The 18,505-nt window shown below is 36.9% G+C and overlaps 1 protein-coding gene across 1 annotated transcript in view; it reads right to left on the bottom strand.

Annotated features, from left to right (window-relative positions):
- The window catches only part of MPDZ (multiple PDZ domain crumbs cell polarity complex component), a 264,202-nt gene that overhangs the window by 63,269 nt on the left and 182,428 nt on the right, over positions 1-18,505 (bottom strand). Inside the window, exons 48-50 of the transcript XR_003790784.1 lie at positions 5,307-5,440; positions 2,064-2,289; positions 311-361 (exon numbers count right to left, since the gene is read on the bottom strand). The gene's annotated coding sequence lies outside the window, so the exon portion shown is untranslated. The remainder of the gene's footprint in view (positions 1-310; positions 362-2,063; positions 2,290-5,306; positions 5,441-18,505) is intronic.

Raw genomic sequence — 18,505 nt, 5'->3', positions numbered from 1 at the left:
TATCATGTACCTCAATGCGAATCACTGAATGATTTTTCTTAAAAAGGGAAGAATACAAAGGTTTTAGCACGTAGCATACGTAGTTCCAAATACATACCAATATCAACATGTTTTTAGAGAAGTCTCTTTTTAAGTAATTTTTTTTGGCTCAAACCCCATTTTTCCAGGTGCTACTTTTAGGAAATCCTACGTAGACTTAGCATTTTAGGGTTTCATATAATAAAATCACATTTGAGAAACACGAAAAACTTTTCAAGTCATAACTTAAATGAAAGTAATATGATAACCAATATTTCTGCTTTCTGCCCACCTTCTCCCAAAGAGTAATCACCTTTACTGCAGCGAGTCAGACAAGAGATTTCTAGAATAAAACATAAGGATTATAAAAATGTACATTAGACTTAGAAAAGAATCTAAGGGGTAAATAAATTAGTTTATTTAATATAATAAGAAACTAGGCCCGCAGAAGGTTTGTCCCAGGACTCCTCGGCTAGAGACGGCACATCCAGGTCTACCTTGGTCTCCTTGCTCCTGGCCTGGTCCTGTTTCATGGCCCTGCACATTCCACCCATTCTACAGCCCTGTCACCAACATCTCTCCCCTTCATCAAGGACTTCTCAGGGCTTTCTAGACAGGCTGCTTCAGAACGAACATCTTTAAAAGTCATTATTTCCACTCCAGTTGTTTTCCTTCTGTGATACTAAGATTCTTTTCAATTCTAATGGAAATATCCCATTCTTGTTCCCTGAAATGCAATTTGATAGCATTCGCATCTAGGAGTCCTTATTTCTGTTCTTTTATCTCCATTTATGCAACTTTATTGAACTACTGAATGAGAGGGACTATGATAGATGCGGAGGATATAAAGTCAAGTAAGACAAAGCTCGTGCCAGAAAGAACTGTGTCTTCAGTTATTTCTACTGTCATTACTGAGGCTATCTACCAATTGGCAATTCTCTTGGTTCTTCCTGCTTTTTTTCTATTTGACATGAACACTGGGTGGCATTTGTTCACATGAGTACTAATACTGTCTGCCCATCTATCCATCAGTTCATTCTGCCGTCTGTCCATCCATCTATTTATCCCATCAGCTGAAGATACCATTCTGTTGCCTAGGGCACCCATTTGCCTGATTTATTAGTTGGCCTAGCACAGGCATGTTGAATTATATCACCTACTTCTCATAATGAATGGTCTTTTGTCCACGGGGGAAATAGTTTGGAGTTAACGTAAGACGAAAACCTGGAATATGGTGGTTTTTTACTCTCGTCCCCTCAGGATGATCATTTTGTTAAGGTGCTTCTTCTGTCATTTTTTAAAACTATAAAATGACATTTAAAAATAGTACCACATAATCAAATCTTCTCAGAACACCAGAAAAGAAGCAGTAAACCTCTAGAAACTTGAGTCTTCATGTTCTTAATGGTTAGTCTCTTAATTAACAGCTTAGAGATCCCATCTGCTGTCAAAATAATTGGGCCATCTTTTCACTTATTTTTTATATGACCTCAAAAGACTCCCAGTTTTTTTTTTTCGTTCCTGGAGATTAACTTTACTTCCGCACATTACCTTCCTCATAAAGTGTTTCAATACACATTCTAACTCAAGGGAAAACTGAAAGAAAAAAAAAAAAGTGTTTTCTTTGTTAAAATACAAGAGCCTTCTTGACAGGGAAGGGCTCTGAAATAAAGAGAGCAGCCTTGTTAAAACTTTGAGCTGTGCCTGAACACATCCTAAAATGTTTAAATTGTCTGTTCCGGTAATAAATTATAAGCTTGGTAGTTTAAAGCCAACTCCCATCGACCAATAAAATGGAAAATATTGGAGTAGGCCAGATACCAGTTTTCGATGAACAGCTTCTGCATGAATTGCAATGAGAAATGTCCAGTACCAGTGACAGTAAACAAAAATTAGATTTAAAAAATGCCTGGAGGATATGTGATTCACGAGAATTATGGAATTTGCTTCTGCTTCCAGATAAAGACTATTAATAAATTATAAGCACGTCAAATGTAGCTGCTGATACAATAATAAATACTGATACAAAACGAAGCTCAGAATACCTTCTTTTGCAGGCTGAATCTTGTAGTCCAGTCTGGCAGCACTATGCTACTCAGACTTTACCAAGGGAAACCTTTCATTTTTTCTTTTTTTCTTTAGATTAAGCAGCAGTAACAGAAAGCACTGTGTGTTTCTAATAAGGCATTGCAGTTCACAGGAGTAATGGACTCTTAGGTAGACAAGATTTTGTATAACGCTAAGTCTCCAAAGATCAAATGATCGGTACCCCTAAAAGAAGCAATCATATCGTTAACAGAAGTAAAAGAAGGTGAGCTTAGATGCTTGCATTCTTGGTGTTTCATGTAAAGCACAAAATTTAAGAGTCTACTTCCACTTTCCTGCACAAAATAGTAATATCTGATCTTTGATTTTCAACTATTTACATTCCTGCTCTTTGCTTTCCTACTCAAAGTACATTTTGAAACCTTTATGACAAAGCTATTTTTGTGTGTGTGACTGTCTTTGACTTTTACTATACACTACACTAAAATCTGGAAAGTAGTATGGGATAAAAGGACTCCCAGTCTGGAAACTGGAAAGCCTGTACTCTGGTTCAGTATCTACCTTGCGTTAGCTGTGAGACCATGGGGAATTCATTCACCATCCCCGTACCTCTATGTTTTCACTTATGACCTGAGAAAATTGGCTTGGATGGCCTGTACAATCCCTCCTAACTGTAAATTATGACTTCGGAAGCTCTAGCTTTATGTCTTCAAGAAAGCTGACAAGTTTGAGTCCATCCTATCTTTGACTTTTTTTAAGCTTAAATGAGCTTTGGTGTGACTTCCCAGATAAAACTAGAAATGAAGTGAAACGTGCTCTAGCTAACTGGACTAGGTCTTCATCCCATCTTCCCATTGAGCCTGGTACGAAAAGAGCAGCTTTGCAAACTCCAGTTACTCTATCCTCCATCCATCCTGAATTACACCAGGCCATTTGCTTTAACACAGTTTCCCTTTTATCATTCTTCTACATCCAATCTTTCCATACTTCCTGTTGGCTATTGCTTCAACTCTAAGTATTCCCGTCTGACTGAGGGACCCTCACTATCACCATCTCCTACCACCCCCGCTCTTACATACCTTTGTTCACAAGTTCCCACTGCTGAAAGCAGCTAGTCACTTCTCCCCGCAGTCGCTAATGAATTCTCCAAACACTATGCCTTCCCTCCTATCATTATCCACTTTCTCTCTTGTTCATCCATCTGGTTCACATTCCAACAGAATTTATGGTGATTACTGAGCACATGAAGTGGGACAAGGCAACTGAGAACCTGACTTTTATCTCATTTTAATTAATTAATTAAAGTTCTAATGGCCACATGTGGCTAGTTGCTAACATACTGGTCAGTAAAGCTCTAGATTATACCATCATCTTTGACATCTAGCTCAAATTCCACTTCTTGCAGGATAAGTTTCATTAAAATTACCTCCAAAACTTAAAAAAAAAAAACCCGAGAGATGTCTAAGCCCCATCCACAGATCCTCTAATCTAATTGATCTGGGGTGGGACCTGGCCATGAATATTTTTTGAAGGCTCCCAGACTATTCCAGGGGACAGCCAGGGCAGACCACCACTGCTCTGTGAAACCCATTCAGGCTTCTCATGTCTCAGTAGTTGCTGGCTGTCTCTGAAACTCTGCACAATAGTCTGAATCATTCAAGTTAGCGTTTCTTTTTACCGCTACCTTCAGTTTTTTTTACCTGGTTGGAAACATCTTTTTCTTGTTTTGTCCACTGAGGCTACTGCCACTCATGGCAGGTTCTGGATACATTTTTGATTATGGAACAGTTTTCACTTATTACACATAGCCTTGAAATGCAAAATATTTATAGCTTTTGATTTTATAAACCTAAATGGGGGTTTCTATCCTGCCTTTAAATCATTACCATGTATTGTAGTGAGTCTATTAATGAGACTTCTGTGCTAGACTGTAAGCTCCATAAGAGCAGGGGCCACTGTCCTTCACCAGTGTATTCCTGCTACCTAGAACCTAATCTAACACACAGAGGTATTTAATAAATCATTGCTGAATGAATCATTTAATGAAATAAGTACTTGAATAAATACAGTTAAAGTCACACCAGTGTATTGTCTTCTTCATGGAAAGTGAGCATACAGTCATCTGTACCTTGAGGTGGTGTGCGTGTGTGTGTGCACGTGTGTACATGGGCAAGTGTAGGCACATGCATGGGTGTATGTGCATGCATGTGCGCCTATATATATACACATATATACACATATATATACACATATATATATACACACACATACACATATATGTTGTGTGTGTGTGTGTGTGTGTTTCATATGCCCAATCACTGTGAGCATCCTTAAGAGGATCCAAAAGTTGCTGAGTATTCCAAAGAATCCTTCAGCACCTCTTAGCTCTGCACAGCTGGTAGCTCTGCTCTCCGTAGCTACCGTCCTGGGAAATATGGTTATTAATACTGAGTGAACAGATGGTGCAGGGTGTGTTACTTAAGACAGTTTTGCCAGGAGGTAAATTTATGCTTTATAAATGTACTTCAAAACTATGCTATTTGATTTAATCACTTAATGCAAAGACAGCTGCATACTATATTTGCCTTAACTGCAGTTCTATGGGTTATCTGCCAATCTGTTAATTACAGTATTTTGAAAGGCTTCAGGAAAAAAAAAAAAAACAGTAATTATACAGATTGGGATGGGGGGAGGAATATTTTTGAAGCCTACATTCAGACATTCATTCCCAGCGAACACAAACTTATTGAAGATTTAGAAAACCTGCTAAGAAAGTGGGAGTAGATGTGATGGCTTTCCTTTGAAAGGGACTTACGTGTGTGTTCTCAGTCTGCATTAGTTACTGTGGGTAACTGCCAGGGAGATGGGAATGGAGTGCTGTTCAGCTGGACAGAGCCCCAGCGCAATTGCAAGGGTCTCTGAGCAACTGCTCAATTCCTTGAAATTAAAAAGAGGAAGGAGTGGTAGAAGTGACAGGAGGGGGAGGAAGAGAGGGAGAAGGGGGAGGGGGGAGGGAGATGGAGAGGAGGTTCAACTTTAATTGTAAACATGATTCTGCCCTCGATGTTCCCATACTTGCCCATAATCTGCTTGCTCCCTGAGCCCTCTGTGCGTAAGTCCTCTCTGCTAAACAGTTGCAGCAATGATTAAGCAAATTTAATTAATACTGTATCAGCAAAGAGGAATATTTTAAGCTTAGCCTGACAACTTCCTTTTCTTGCCAAGGACTAGATGCCACATACTTGTAGGAGAAGTCTGGCCCATTTCTCCTATCCTCTGGGAATTCATGTTCAATGAATTTCATTGCCATTTTAAGAACAAGGTTTCTTCTCTATGGGCAACTGTACCAGGATGAAAGGATTGAACGGGACCCAGCCTGTAAAACAAAGAATTGGGGAAAGAGTGTTACAGATTATCTGGTCCAACTCTCTCTTTTCACAGATGAAGAAACTGGGGACCAAATTCTTAATTGATTCACTTTCCCAAATTAGTTAAAGAATAATGGGGCTTTGACCAGGAACACTCTTCTATCAGTTTAGGCCCTTTTCTCACGCATCACACGTGTATAAGGCTGTAAAGTAACAAGAAGTAAAACAGAAAGAGCAGAGAATTAATTTTCCTGTGCTATTCCAGTACATGACTGGCTGGGGCTGCCTTTGGGCAAAAGGAGAAGGCAGCAATAATAATAGTCCTCCTAACTGACTGCCTAGGGCCTCCACGTTCCACAGCTTCCAGTGTCATCCACACTGAGAATGCTGCCCTGCGGAACTGTGCATCACAGCCTGAATGCCACCTCCTCTGTGCTAGGTACCTTCCGAACTTCATCTCAGTTAAAACTACCAACAACCAACGACAGAAACATCTCTTACACTTCACAGACAGGGCTCTCAGAGCTTGAGTAACTTGCTAAAAGTCACACAACTGATTTCTAGTAGAGTCTAATATTCAGACTTGGACTTACTGGATCAAAAGATACGTGTCTTCCCAAGAAAATATGTTTGTTTCTTGGCAACCTCCTTCCAAAATGGACTAAAAATACTTCCTTCAATTCTCTGAGGCTTTTTACTGTGTCTGTTCTTGCCAGTCTAGCGCCATCTTGTGGCGCGCCACTCCTAGGCTGCTCTGCGCTACAGTTTATCTGACCATCATCTCGTCTTCACAGCCAGGCTCTATGCAACGTTCAACAAGCCTCAAGTGATGAACTGATACGTGCTTAGACAAGGTCATCAAAGCAGCCATCGATAACTCATATCCTTTTTTGCAGGCAGTGTACATTTCCATACAGTCTTGGTTAAGCTGATACACAGATGCCCGCCTGACCTAGTGGAGTAGAATTACTTTAACTTCTTGTGTTAGGCAGAAGGAGAGGATAACGCCAAGGTTGGCAGGTGAAGAGGTATTAGAGGGGGCAGGCCTGGCTTTTGATACGTCTCAAATCATATTTAATTGAATATCGTACCTAATCTATGACGGAGCTAGAAGGTACTTATATCTTTGGTCGTCTCTAGTATTCCATTTCCTTGAGGCTATTTAGATGAAAATTATCAACATGGCCATCTCTCTGGGCCCTCATATCTCTGCTTTCAACTCTTATTATATATTTAAAAAAGTGTTTTACTAAATTTTTTAAATGTATGCCTATAATCACAATTTTCATGTTTTAGGGCAACATCATTATCAATATTCTCTGACCTCTGTTTTCTCTCTTTCTTTGACTTTTTGTAGTATCTCAAATTAAAAAAAAAAATTAGATGTCTTTGAATGAAGCAAGTTTATCCTCTACCAATTAATTAAAGGAAGTTCATGCATAAGAGACCAGCATTCCAAAATAGGAGAAATTCTTTCTGGTTTATACTGAAGTGCTTTATGTAACAGGGTTGAGAGAGAGAGAGAGAGAGAGAGAGTCAGTGTGTGTGTGTGTGTGTGTGTGTGTGTGTGCGCGCGTGCACGCACGCATAAGTGTGCTTCTTTATAGTATAAAACTGCTTTCAAGAAAGTTGTGCAACTAGCCCAATTACCCATTTCCGTTCTTCCAAAGAAGGCATTGTCCCTAGGAAGTATGTTGACTCTGGGGAATTCCAGCTGTTTAGAGATTCACAGCCCCACATACAAAATCTAAGTGCCTCCTGGCATCCTTGTTTAACCAGCACAACATTTCGCAATCCTTTTCTTGGATACTGTGATTTAGAGTTTAAAAAAAAATCTCCTACTGTTATCAAAAATAAAATCTGTGTCTGTGTCTCCCATTATCCTTGTTGCTTTGGAATGATTTCTGAAACAAGGGAGCAAAATCAACTTTACTCAATCATCTAACAAATGGAAGCCCTCTCTTTATAGATCATTTGTGTTTTTCTTATTTATATTTCATTTTATTTTTAAAAATCTAGTTAAGTATTATTTTTAAAATGGAGAAAAAACACCACACCCACTCAAATATAGTCATTTGATCTTTGTCACCAAAAAAAAGGCAAATAAATAGAAAAAGGATGCTCTTTTCAACAAATGGTGCTGGAACAATTAGACAGTCATATGCAAAAAAAAATGAATCTAGTCACAGACTTTATACTCTTCACGAAAAATAACCCAAAATGGATTATAATCCTAAATGTAAATAAGATTCAAAACTATAAACCTTCTAGAAGCTAACACGGGAGAACCTCTAGGTGCCCTTGCATCTGGCAATGAGTTTTTAGATGCAACATCAAAAATATGAGAAAATATAAGAAAAACTGATAAGTTAGACTTAATTAAAATTAAAAATTTTGCTCTGTGAAAGAGAATAAAAGACAAGCCAAGGACTGGGAGAAAATATTTGCAAAACACATATCTGACAGGTGATTTGTATCCAAAATAGAGAAAGGACCCTTAAAACTCAACAATAAGAAAACAAGCAACACAATTTAAAAATGGGCAAAACATCTGAGCAGACATCTCACCAAAGATATACAGGTGGAAAAGCATATGAAAATACTCTCAACATCACTGGTCATAAGGAAAATTGAAAACTGAAACAACAATGACATATCACTACACACTCAGGATGGCTAAAATACAAAATGCTGACAACACCAAATGCTGATGAGGATACAGAACAAGAGGAATTCCCATTCACTGCTGGTGGGACTGCAGAAGAGTACATACAGCCATTCTGGAAGAAAGTTCGGCAGTTTCTTACAAAAGTAAACATACTGCTAACACATGACCCACCATTTGCACTCCTAGGTATTTACCTTGTTGAGTTGAAAACTTACGTCCACACAAAAACCTGCACAGGAACGTTAGGCAGATTTATTCATAATATCAGAAACTGGAAGAAACCAAGATGCCCCTCAATAGGTGGATGGATAAACAAACTGTGGTACATGGAATGGAATACGTTTGGCAACAAAAAAATGGAGCGATCAAGCCACCAAAACCATGAAGGAATCTTAATGGCCTATTGCTAAGTGAAAGAAGCCAGTCTAAAAAGGCCACATTCTATATGATGCCAACTATATGACATTCTGAAAAAGGCAGAGCCCTAGGAATAGTAAAACCATCAGTAGTTGCCAGAGGTAAGGGGAAGAGATGAACAGGTAAAAGTCAGGGGATTTTCAGGATGATGAAACTATTATTATGCTGCAATGGTAGATAAATAACACTATATATTTTTCAAGAGCCAAAGAACTGTCCGATATAAAGCATGAACCTTAATCTGAACTATGGATCTCAGTTAAGAATAATGTGTCAATATTTGTTTGTTAATTATAGCAAATGTATCACATCAATGCAAGATATTAATAATAGGGAAAACTGTGTGTGTGTCGGGGAGGCACATATGGCAACTCTATACTATCTATTCAAGCAAAAATATTTTTTAAACATCACTTTTATTTTGAAAGGCCAAAGCTTTGGGTGATGATGCTTTCATTCATGAAGTTCTTTGGAAAATCTTTTTTCAGACTACCTTGAGAGGCTGTGCTGCATTTTTCTGAACACCTTCAACACTAGCATTATTTTTCCTCTGAGTATCTGAAATAATCAGAAGTCATTAAAATATAACATAAGAGAAAACTTTTGTTTATAAATTTAGGAAACGCAAAAGTAAATATGTTTATGGAATAAATCTGTCAAAGATGGATTCTAAAAAGGTTATGTGCAGTGGCAATTTTATTAGTATATTGCACCGTTTCCCAAGAGAACAATTGTGGAAGATTACCTTCATGTAGACCTTCAAATACTGATTTTAATAAAATCTGTCAAAAACATTAACCCATTACCTCATGCACACCCATGAGAAGGAAAGGATGGAAAAGAGAGATGAGGGGCTGGAAATTAGAAACTTGACAGAAAAGACAAAGAGGCAAGAAAAGAAATGAATGGGATCTTAGGGTAAGTAAGGAAAAGGGAAGTAATAGCTGTTTATTTATAAATCATTTTATTCCTGGTGAAATAAACAGTGTTATAAACAGGTTACAGTTAAATTTATAGTATGCATACCAACATTATTTTCTTATAGAATACAAATGATACTTTGCTAATTATAGGAAAATAAATTACACATATAAAACAATTTTGGGGTGATCGTATGTATCTACTGTTTAGTATGGCCCGAGGGCCAAGCTTACATACCCTTTGTTCACAAACTTCTCGGTCTCACGGTTTCTGCTCCTGTAGAGCCACACCTCTGTAGTTTCAGTTGCCCTAGAGAGCCCCTTAAGTCTTCATACAGAAAGGCCGCAGATAAGTGATTTAGAAGTGGATTAATCAAACAAAGGGTGTTACCCAGTGCAAGCCGGTGGATGTCTGAAGCACAAGCTAGGAGAGGGAGTTAGGATGCAGCTTCTGTCTGACAAACTTAGTCTCTCTTTTCCCAGGAATAGTAGACAGGATGCCACTGAGAAAAACAACACTTTTTGAAGAAGGAGAATGGCATTCAGCAAGGGGGGCTTTGGAGTATCATGCTTCGTGTTGTTTAGGGTCCTGAGACAGTCCTAACATAACTGACTCCCATTGGACCCTTGTAGATATAATGTATATTAAAAATTTTGAGTTCTCTACAGACAACAGAGACCAAGTTATACTAATAGTACTTATACTCATTTGACACTACTTGCCTTTTTTTCTGTCTTATTTCCCCAACCAAAGAGTATTACATCTTATGGAAAAACCCAAATTAACTTTTTGGCCAACCCAATAAATTTCTCAAAACCAGGACATATTATGTCTTCCTTTTTTGGCTCATAGTACCACACTGCCTTGAATATAGTATATGCTGAAGAAATGTTTAATTTTTTATATTTAAAAAATTTTCACTGAGATTTCATTTAAATATGATTAAATATTCAAAAGTAAATGTGGTATAGAATGAAAAATTGTTGTTTCTCCTTTTGCTTCTTGAATGTATTATTCGTATCTTAAATTCATTTCAAAACCATATCTTCAGGCTTCCCTGGTGGCGCAGTGGTTGAGAGTCCGCCTGCCAATGCAGGGGACACGGGTTCGTGCCCCAGTCCAGGAAGATCCCACATGCCGCGGAGCGGCTGGGCCCGTGAGCCATGGCCACTGGGCCTGCGCGTCCGGAGCCTGTGCTCCGCAACGGGAGAGGCCACAACAGTGAGAGGCCCGCGTACCTCAAAAACAAAAACAAAAACATATCTTTTTATTTTCATCAAGATTATTACAAATCCTCTCAAATTAAGATCATATGTTACTCATTGTATATAAACTTTACATACCTGCTCAGGCATGTGTGAAGATGGCTATCATAATAATAATTTTTAGAACTTCTGTGTACTCTGAATAACCACTTAGGTGTTTAAACACCACTGTTTAAAGAAACACAACAAAATCAAACATTCAATTCTGTGTAAAAATGATCTATGTCAAACTTTTAGAAATGAAAACCACAATGTTGAGATGTCTAACATACAATAAAAAATTGCCAAACACGCAAAAAAGCAAAACAACATAGCCTCATTAAGAGGACATAGCAAGCTTAAATGTTCTTTCATCTAATAATATGACTTCAATATACATGAAGCAAAAAGTGATAAAGCTACAAAGAAAAAGAGACAAATCCACAATTTCAGTAAGAGACTGCAATACCTTTCTCTCAAAAATAATAGAACATGTAAACAGAACATCATCACTAAGGATACAGAGGATCTTAACAACATTATCAACCAACTTGACCTAATCGGCATTTATAGACCACTTCGCCCTATGAGAATGGAATGCATATTAATTTGTAGTTAACAGCTCAGCCATTCCACAAAGAAAACTCTAGGCCCAGATCACTTCACTGATAAATTCTACCAAATATATAAGGAAGAAATATTACCATTAAACATAAACTCTTTCCAAAAAATTGAAAAGGAGAGAATATTCCCCATTTTATGAGGACCACATTACTCTGATAGCAAAAGTCTGACATCAGGACATAAAGACAAGGCTTCCCTGGTGGCCCAGTGGTTGAGAGTCCGCCTGCCGATGCAGGGGACACGGGTTCGTGCCCCGGTCCGGGAAGATCCCACATGCCGCGGAGCGGCTGGGCCCGTGAGCCATGGGCGCTGAGCCTGTGCGTCCGGAGCCTGTGCTCTGCAATGGGAGAGGCCACAACACTGAGAGGCCCACGTAATGCAAAAAAAAAAAAAAAAAAAAAAAAAAGACATAAAGACATTACAAGAAAAGGAAAATAGACACTGATATCCCTCATGAACACAGATGTAAAAATTCTAAACAAAATTTTAGCAAGTTGAATCAAACAATATATAAAAATTATAATACATTATAACCAAGTCTGTTTTATTCCAGGAATTCAAGGCTGGTTGAACATTTGGAAATATATAAATAAAAATAAATGTATTTCAACATATTAGTAAACTTAACAAAAAAGATCAATTTAACAGACACAGAAAAAGTCACTGAACAAAAGCAAACATACCGATACATAATCCCAGCAAACTAGAGAAAAAGGAATTTACTCAACTGGATAAAGGGGATAAACAAAAATCTCACAGTTACTATCATACAACATAGTGAAGAACTAAACACTTGGAATAAGACAAAGATATAAGTTCTCATCACTTCTGGTCAATATTGTACTGAAGGTTCTAGCTAATGCAATAAAACAATGAAAAAGAAACTGAAGTTATCCAGATTGGAAAGGAAAAATAAAACTCTTTTATTCATAGATGACATGATTTTCTAGATAGAAAAGTTAATGGAATCTGCAAAGAAGCTACCACCATGAGTGATTTAGTAAATTTGCTGAACATAAGATCAATAAACAAAACCAACTGTATTTCTATATACCAGCAACAAAAAAACAGAAATTGAAATTTAAAAAATAATACAAATTACAATAGTATTAAAAATTTGGGAGAGAGAAATCTCATAAAAGATGCAAAAGACTTGTACTCTGAAAACTACAAAAGATTGCTCAGAGAAACCAGAAAGATCTAAATAAAGAAGAAATATATTTTGTTCACAGGTCAAAAGACTCAATGTGGTTAAGGGATAACTTCACCTCAAACTGATTTATATATTCAACATTATCCCATTCAAAATCTTCAAAGGCATATTTTCCAGAAATTAAAAATTTGACTCGGGCTTCCCTGGTGGCGCAGTGGTTGAGAGTCCACCTGCCGATGGGGGGGACACGGGTTCGTGCCCTGGTCCGGGATGATCCCGCATGCTGCGGAGCGGCTGGGCCCGTGAGCCATGGCCACTGAGCCTGTGCGTCCGGAGACTGTGCTCCGCAACAGGAGAGGCCACAACAGTGAGGAGCCCGCGTACCACAAAAAAAAAAAAAAAAAAAAAAATTTGACTCTAAAACTGATATGGAAATGCAAAGTGCCCAGAGTAGCCAAAAGCATTTTGAAAATTAAGAACAATTTTGAAGGATTAATGCTACCAAAATTAAAGCTTAATTTAAAGCTGGAATAAAGACAGTGCAATATAAATGTAAAGACAGCAAGATAAATCAATAGAACAGAAATAAACTCACATGTATTGGGACAAATGATCTTCCAAAACGTGCAAAGATAATTCACTGGAGAAAGGATAGTCTTTTTAACAAATGTGCTGAATCAACTGAATATATGCCAAAAAAAAATCTCAGGTTCATACCTCACACAATATATAAAAATTTACTCAAAATAAATCACTGACCTTAATATAAACTTAAATCTATTAAACATTTAGAAAATTAGAAGAAAATCTTTGTGATTCTGAGTTAGGCAAAGATTACTTAGATACACACCAAATGCACGATCCATAAAAGAACAAATTAATAATTAGACTGCATCAAAATTAAAACTTCTGCTCTTTGAAAGACATTGGGAAGAGAATGAAGAGAAAAATCAGAAACTTGAAGGGAAAAATATATAGAATATAAAATAATCTGCATTTTATATATATATATACACACATCCACACACACCCAAATATATATACATATACAAAACTCTCAAAACTCAATAATTAGAAAAACAAACAAGCCAATTTTTCAAATTTGCATAAGAGATTTGGACAGACACACCTAAGAAGACATGTAATACAAACAGCAAATAAACACATGAAAAGTTGTTCAACATGATTATTCATTAGGTAAATGTAAATTAAAACCACAGTATAACACCACCAGATGCCATCTGAATGACTCCAATTAAAAAGACTGATCATACCAAGTGCTGGTGAGAATATCAAGAAACTGCAACTCTTGTACTTTGATGGAGGGAATACAAAGTGGTACAGTTTAGAAGTTTCTTATAAAGTTCATGTGTGTGTGTATATTTCCCTTATGACCCAGCAATTCTAATTATAGCTTTTACCCAACAGAAATAAAAGTGTTATATGTACACAAAATATTTTTCAGGAATCTTCTTAGTATCTTTATAACAGTTGAAAACTTGAAACAAATGTCTATTGTAGTGGTATGAATAAGCAAACTGGACAACCCAACAATGCAATACTACCCAGAAATGAACTACTAAAACATACAACATAGATCTCACAAACAGTCTGAGCAAAAGAAGCCAATACAAAGAGAATACAGACAATGTGATTTTATTCATATGCAGTTCTAATGAAGAACAACTATTCGGTAGTTACAGAAAGCAGGTAGGTCAGTGGTTACCTGTGACCAGATGTGGTAACTGGGGGAAGCGGAATCTGACTGAAAAGCGACACAGCTGAACTTTTGGGGATATTGGAAATGACGGGCACATAGATTTATCAAAGCATGTTAAGATCTACAGTTAAATCTGGTACATTTCATCGAACATTAATTATGCCTTACTAGAGGTGATTTCGGCTACAGTGTGTCTCAACTCCATGAAACATCCTGACCAGAATCCCATTCAATAGTGAGATCTACCTCATTTTCTACACTTAATGTACTGATAGTTTAATTCGTCCTTTACTTCAAAAAAAAAAAAAAGAACTAATGGGCATCAAAGGAAGAGTTAAAAAAAAAAAAAACCTTCTAGAGATGTACCAGCTTGTTTTCATAACAATCATTTATATAACTGAGATTAAAATGTAACTAGTCTTTTCCGCTGAAGCAGATAAAGATCTGGGTTGCTGAAACTTGTTTGGCTGCTCTATAAAAGAGCTGCAGTATCACTGGCACTTATTAGGCATGAATCGTGGTGCAACCTTCCTGTTTAAAGTCTTTAGCAGAACAGCTGCATTCCAAGCTATAATGATGTAGTTGAGGGCAGGGTAGAGTCTGTAGGTGCAAGAAGGCTATGGGGGTTCATGCAATTGTTTCCATTAATAGCAATGACTTAACTTGGCTTGTGGTTTCAAACCCTGATTTAGTCCAGTTTATACCGTTTTCCCTCCTTGGGATGGAACTACAAGCTACAGTTGTGGTAAAAATAAGAGTGGATACGAAGTCAAAAGATATGGATTTGATTCTCACTCTGTCCCCTTTAATATGTGTGACCTTAGACTGATAAAGTTCAGACAGATCAATTATTTTCCTTATCTGCAAAATGGGGAAGATCACTGTTCCCATCACATGAGTGTTTTAAGTATTCAATTGTATAATGTAATGAGGGAATCAGTCATCATAAGCCCTGAGTAAATAATGGTTGGACAGGAAATCAGAGTCTGATATAAAAAGCTAACAAGTTGGAGGCCACTCAGAAATAATGCTACCGATACCAGAGGATGACTGAACTACCATCCTACCATCCTAGAATAGGATTAACTGACTGTTAACTCTCCAAGGCAGGCTGGCTCTCAAATCCAACAGAGGAAATCTTGGCAAAGTAGCCTAGGTTCGAATGTTAGTTGAACTGGATTAAACAGTGGGTTAACTAAGGTCATCCTCTTTCCAGCTGAACCTGATCAAGCATCTCATTTAAGTGTAATCTAATCCATAGAGAAGAAGAAAAGGACCCCTTCCCACCTCAAAAAAACCTTCCTCAGTAAAAGTTGCCAAATAAAAATATCCTGTTCAAATTGGGCAATTTCATGAGATAAACAGGAGTTCTGACTGGTTTCCATTTCCGGAAAAGTCTCTTCATACCTGAAATAACCAATGTTCTGCTTTAGGGTCTGTGGATTTCTCTTCTGCTCTAAGGATATCAAAGTAACATATTTGAGGTTAACTGGATTTTTTTAAGAAAAAAGGGTCAGAATCTATGGTGGCTGTCTCCCAAGGAATCTCTTTTTAAAATATTATGACTGGATTGTTTTGAAATGTGTGCATTGTCTCCTTAAGATCATGTCCTTATAGTTCCCTAAGAAGGGCCAGTGTAAACTGAACCACTGCATGAGTAATAGCAGACTTACACACCAAGGAGAAACTTAAAATGAGCCAAGACGAGTTTTGTCTACAAAACTCTTATTGCAAAGCTTTTCCAGGAAGTTGCTTGTCAAGCCCTAGGCCACATCCAGAATTTAATCCTTTGCAAATTTCCAAAGTGAATTTGTGCAGGAGGGGCAGAGTACCAAAACTATGTATGGGAGTTACCAAAAAAAAAAAAAAAAAAAAAATCCTGGGAACAACATGCAGGGAATTTGGAGAAAATTCATCACTTAGGCCAGTAATTGACAACACTTGTCTTTGAGATACTGCAGTTTGCTTGCAATAATCTCAAAGTTCGTTTAAAAGTGCCCTGCCAAAATAATTCAGTTCACCTTACCTGGAAAAAAGTACGTGTCATGGAACACTTCTGTGAGGAGAGTGGGAAACTAACAAAAATCAACAAATACAAGTGCCAAAATTAACTTACCTTAGAGTTAGCAATATTGAATATTTATTACTCTAGAAACTTTTAACTCCCATAAGGAAGGGCTAAGAGTTCCCAGCATCATGTGTGGAATTTAGACACAACCAATAGATGCTAATTTTCATTGAACAAACTGAGTATCTGTTCTATGCCCAGCACTGTTTGGGAGAATAAATAGTTATTCAAAAGTATAGGTCACACACACACACACAAAAAGTATAGGTGAAGGTCTAACCAAATATAATCAAGTTTTCTCAAGAAAGCTCATATTTCTTTAAAATATTCCTCTATAGGATTCCATTCTTCAGCAAGTAAAATTACCAGTTCTGTAAGTATGTTTATAGAAAAATTTAATTCTAAGTATTCCAATGCCAAAGATCCCAGCTAAGTTTACCTGCACAGAAAATTTTACGCACAAAGTGTTAAAGACTGCAGTGACGATCACTTATAGAGCTGGAAGCAGAAACTAGAAAAATGATTTTACTTTTGTCAGTGATGTATTACAACATAATCTTTCTTTACTGGATAAAACACAAAATAAACACTCACACAATCGGTTTCAACTTTAGTCGAAGAAAAATTTCAACCAAATCTTTCACTTTACCAGAAATAAAAGCTTTTGTTAGAAGAGAGAAAGATAAAGGAAACTGAAAAAAAAAATTTTGAAAAGGCCACTTTTCTCTCCCAAATCCTAGCAACTATATGCAATGATAACATCAATGAAAATCTAGGCTTCTAAGTTTCGAGTATTTCATGTGCCTATTATTTTATGTTTTTCATACAGAGTTTCTTCTTAAGAACACAAAGGGCTTGGCTTTATCACTTTCATATTTTCTCACTTTAAGTTAGATTTTCAGGAATGGAAGATTTCTTAAGAATTGACTTAAGAATTAATTGATTTAGTACTTGGTATTAATTTTTTCAATAGCTACAGAAAATCCTGTGGATACACCCCCTTTTTTGCCCCAAGCATTTACTTCAAAAAAAGAGCTGATTTTAATATAAACAAAAGAATATAATCACACCCTTACACTTGGAAAAAGATGTTATCTCACATTCTACTTGTACAGCGTTTTATCTTGGGTATATTTCCAGCAAATGTAATGCTCCAGTATTTTAGAAATAAGAAACAGCCCCTTTTCTGAAGAATGCATTTATCTACTCAGGAAGAGAAGGATGGCCTGAAGACAGAGTAGAGTAGGGGCGGGGGCGGGTAATGTAGAACAAAGCCAAAGTAGCATGGACTCTCCTGCCCTCTAGTGGTTGGACTCTAGAAAAAATTAAACTGTTCCATGGATTTCCTTTTTCCTCTAAGTGGGTTTATTTTCTCTTTGAAAATTTAAACTAAATGTAAAGGTCTTTAACCAATTGACAATATTTCTTGGAGTATCAGGAACAGCCTCATTTTACTTAATCAGTCATAGTTATCATCTGGTCCTTTATTTTTTCAGTCACTGAAGAAGCATACCCAACAGAGTCAGCACTTTAAAGGCACTGGTGGAAAGTCGACCACCGTATCCCCCAAATTCAATAGCCTAGTTTTATAACCATACACACATTTTACCCAATTGACTCCATTTCTCATAAAAATCTTTTTTTTTTGTTAACACTTTGAAGCTCAAGAAGTAAGATAAGTCTGGCCCAGTGGTGTCACTGTTGCACTGTATATACATACATGAACCAGCAATGGTTGAAACCGAAATACCTGAAGCTCGTGGGGTGAACCTCGTATTTTAATGTGGGTGTAAGGTTAGTTCATCTACATTTATTTATTGTATCTCTAAAAGTTGTAGGCCAATTCTTAATGTATTTACCCTTAAATTTTCCCTTTAAATGGGACTTGTAGTTTCAAAAACTTAACATTAAAACATCTTAACAGTGTTCACTGCTAACCTAAACCTATCAATTTGTAATGCATTTCCACTTATTGAATGAGCTTTATAATCACATATGATTACAATTTACTATACATGCAGAAATGCTTTTTAAACTTCTCAAAATATTAATTTATCACAAAACGGCTTTGTCTTATAACCTAATATTGCAATCACTATCATACAAACATAAACATTTAAACAAGCTTATGCGGGGAACTTGTCTCAATAGTAACCACAATAACAATCAAAGTATAATTTTGTTTAGTTTTGTTTTTATGTAAATGTCCCGAGACTTAGTAGCTGGAATGATAATAAACTGATGGGGATTTGCCTTAT

Source organism: Monodon monoceros, unplaced genomic scaffold (genome assembly GCF_005190385.1).
Source record: "Monodon monoceros isolate NGI ecotype Baffin Bay Population unplaced genomic scaffold, NGI_Narwhal_1 Super_Scaffold_5, whole genome shotgun sequence".
NCBI lineage: Eukaryota > Metazoa > Chordata > Mammalia > Artiodactyla > Monodontidae > Monodon > Monodon monoceros.
Note: the sequence above shows the minus strand (reverse complement) of the source record. Positions and strands in the feature narration are given on the sequence as shown.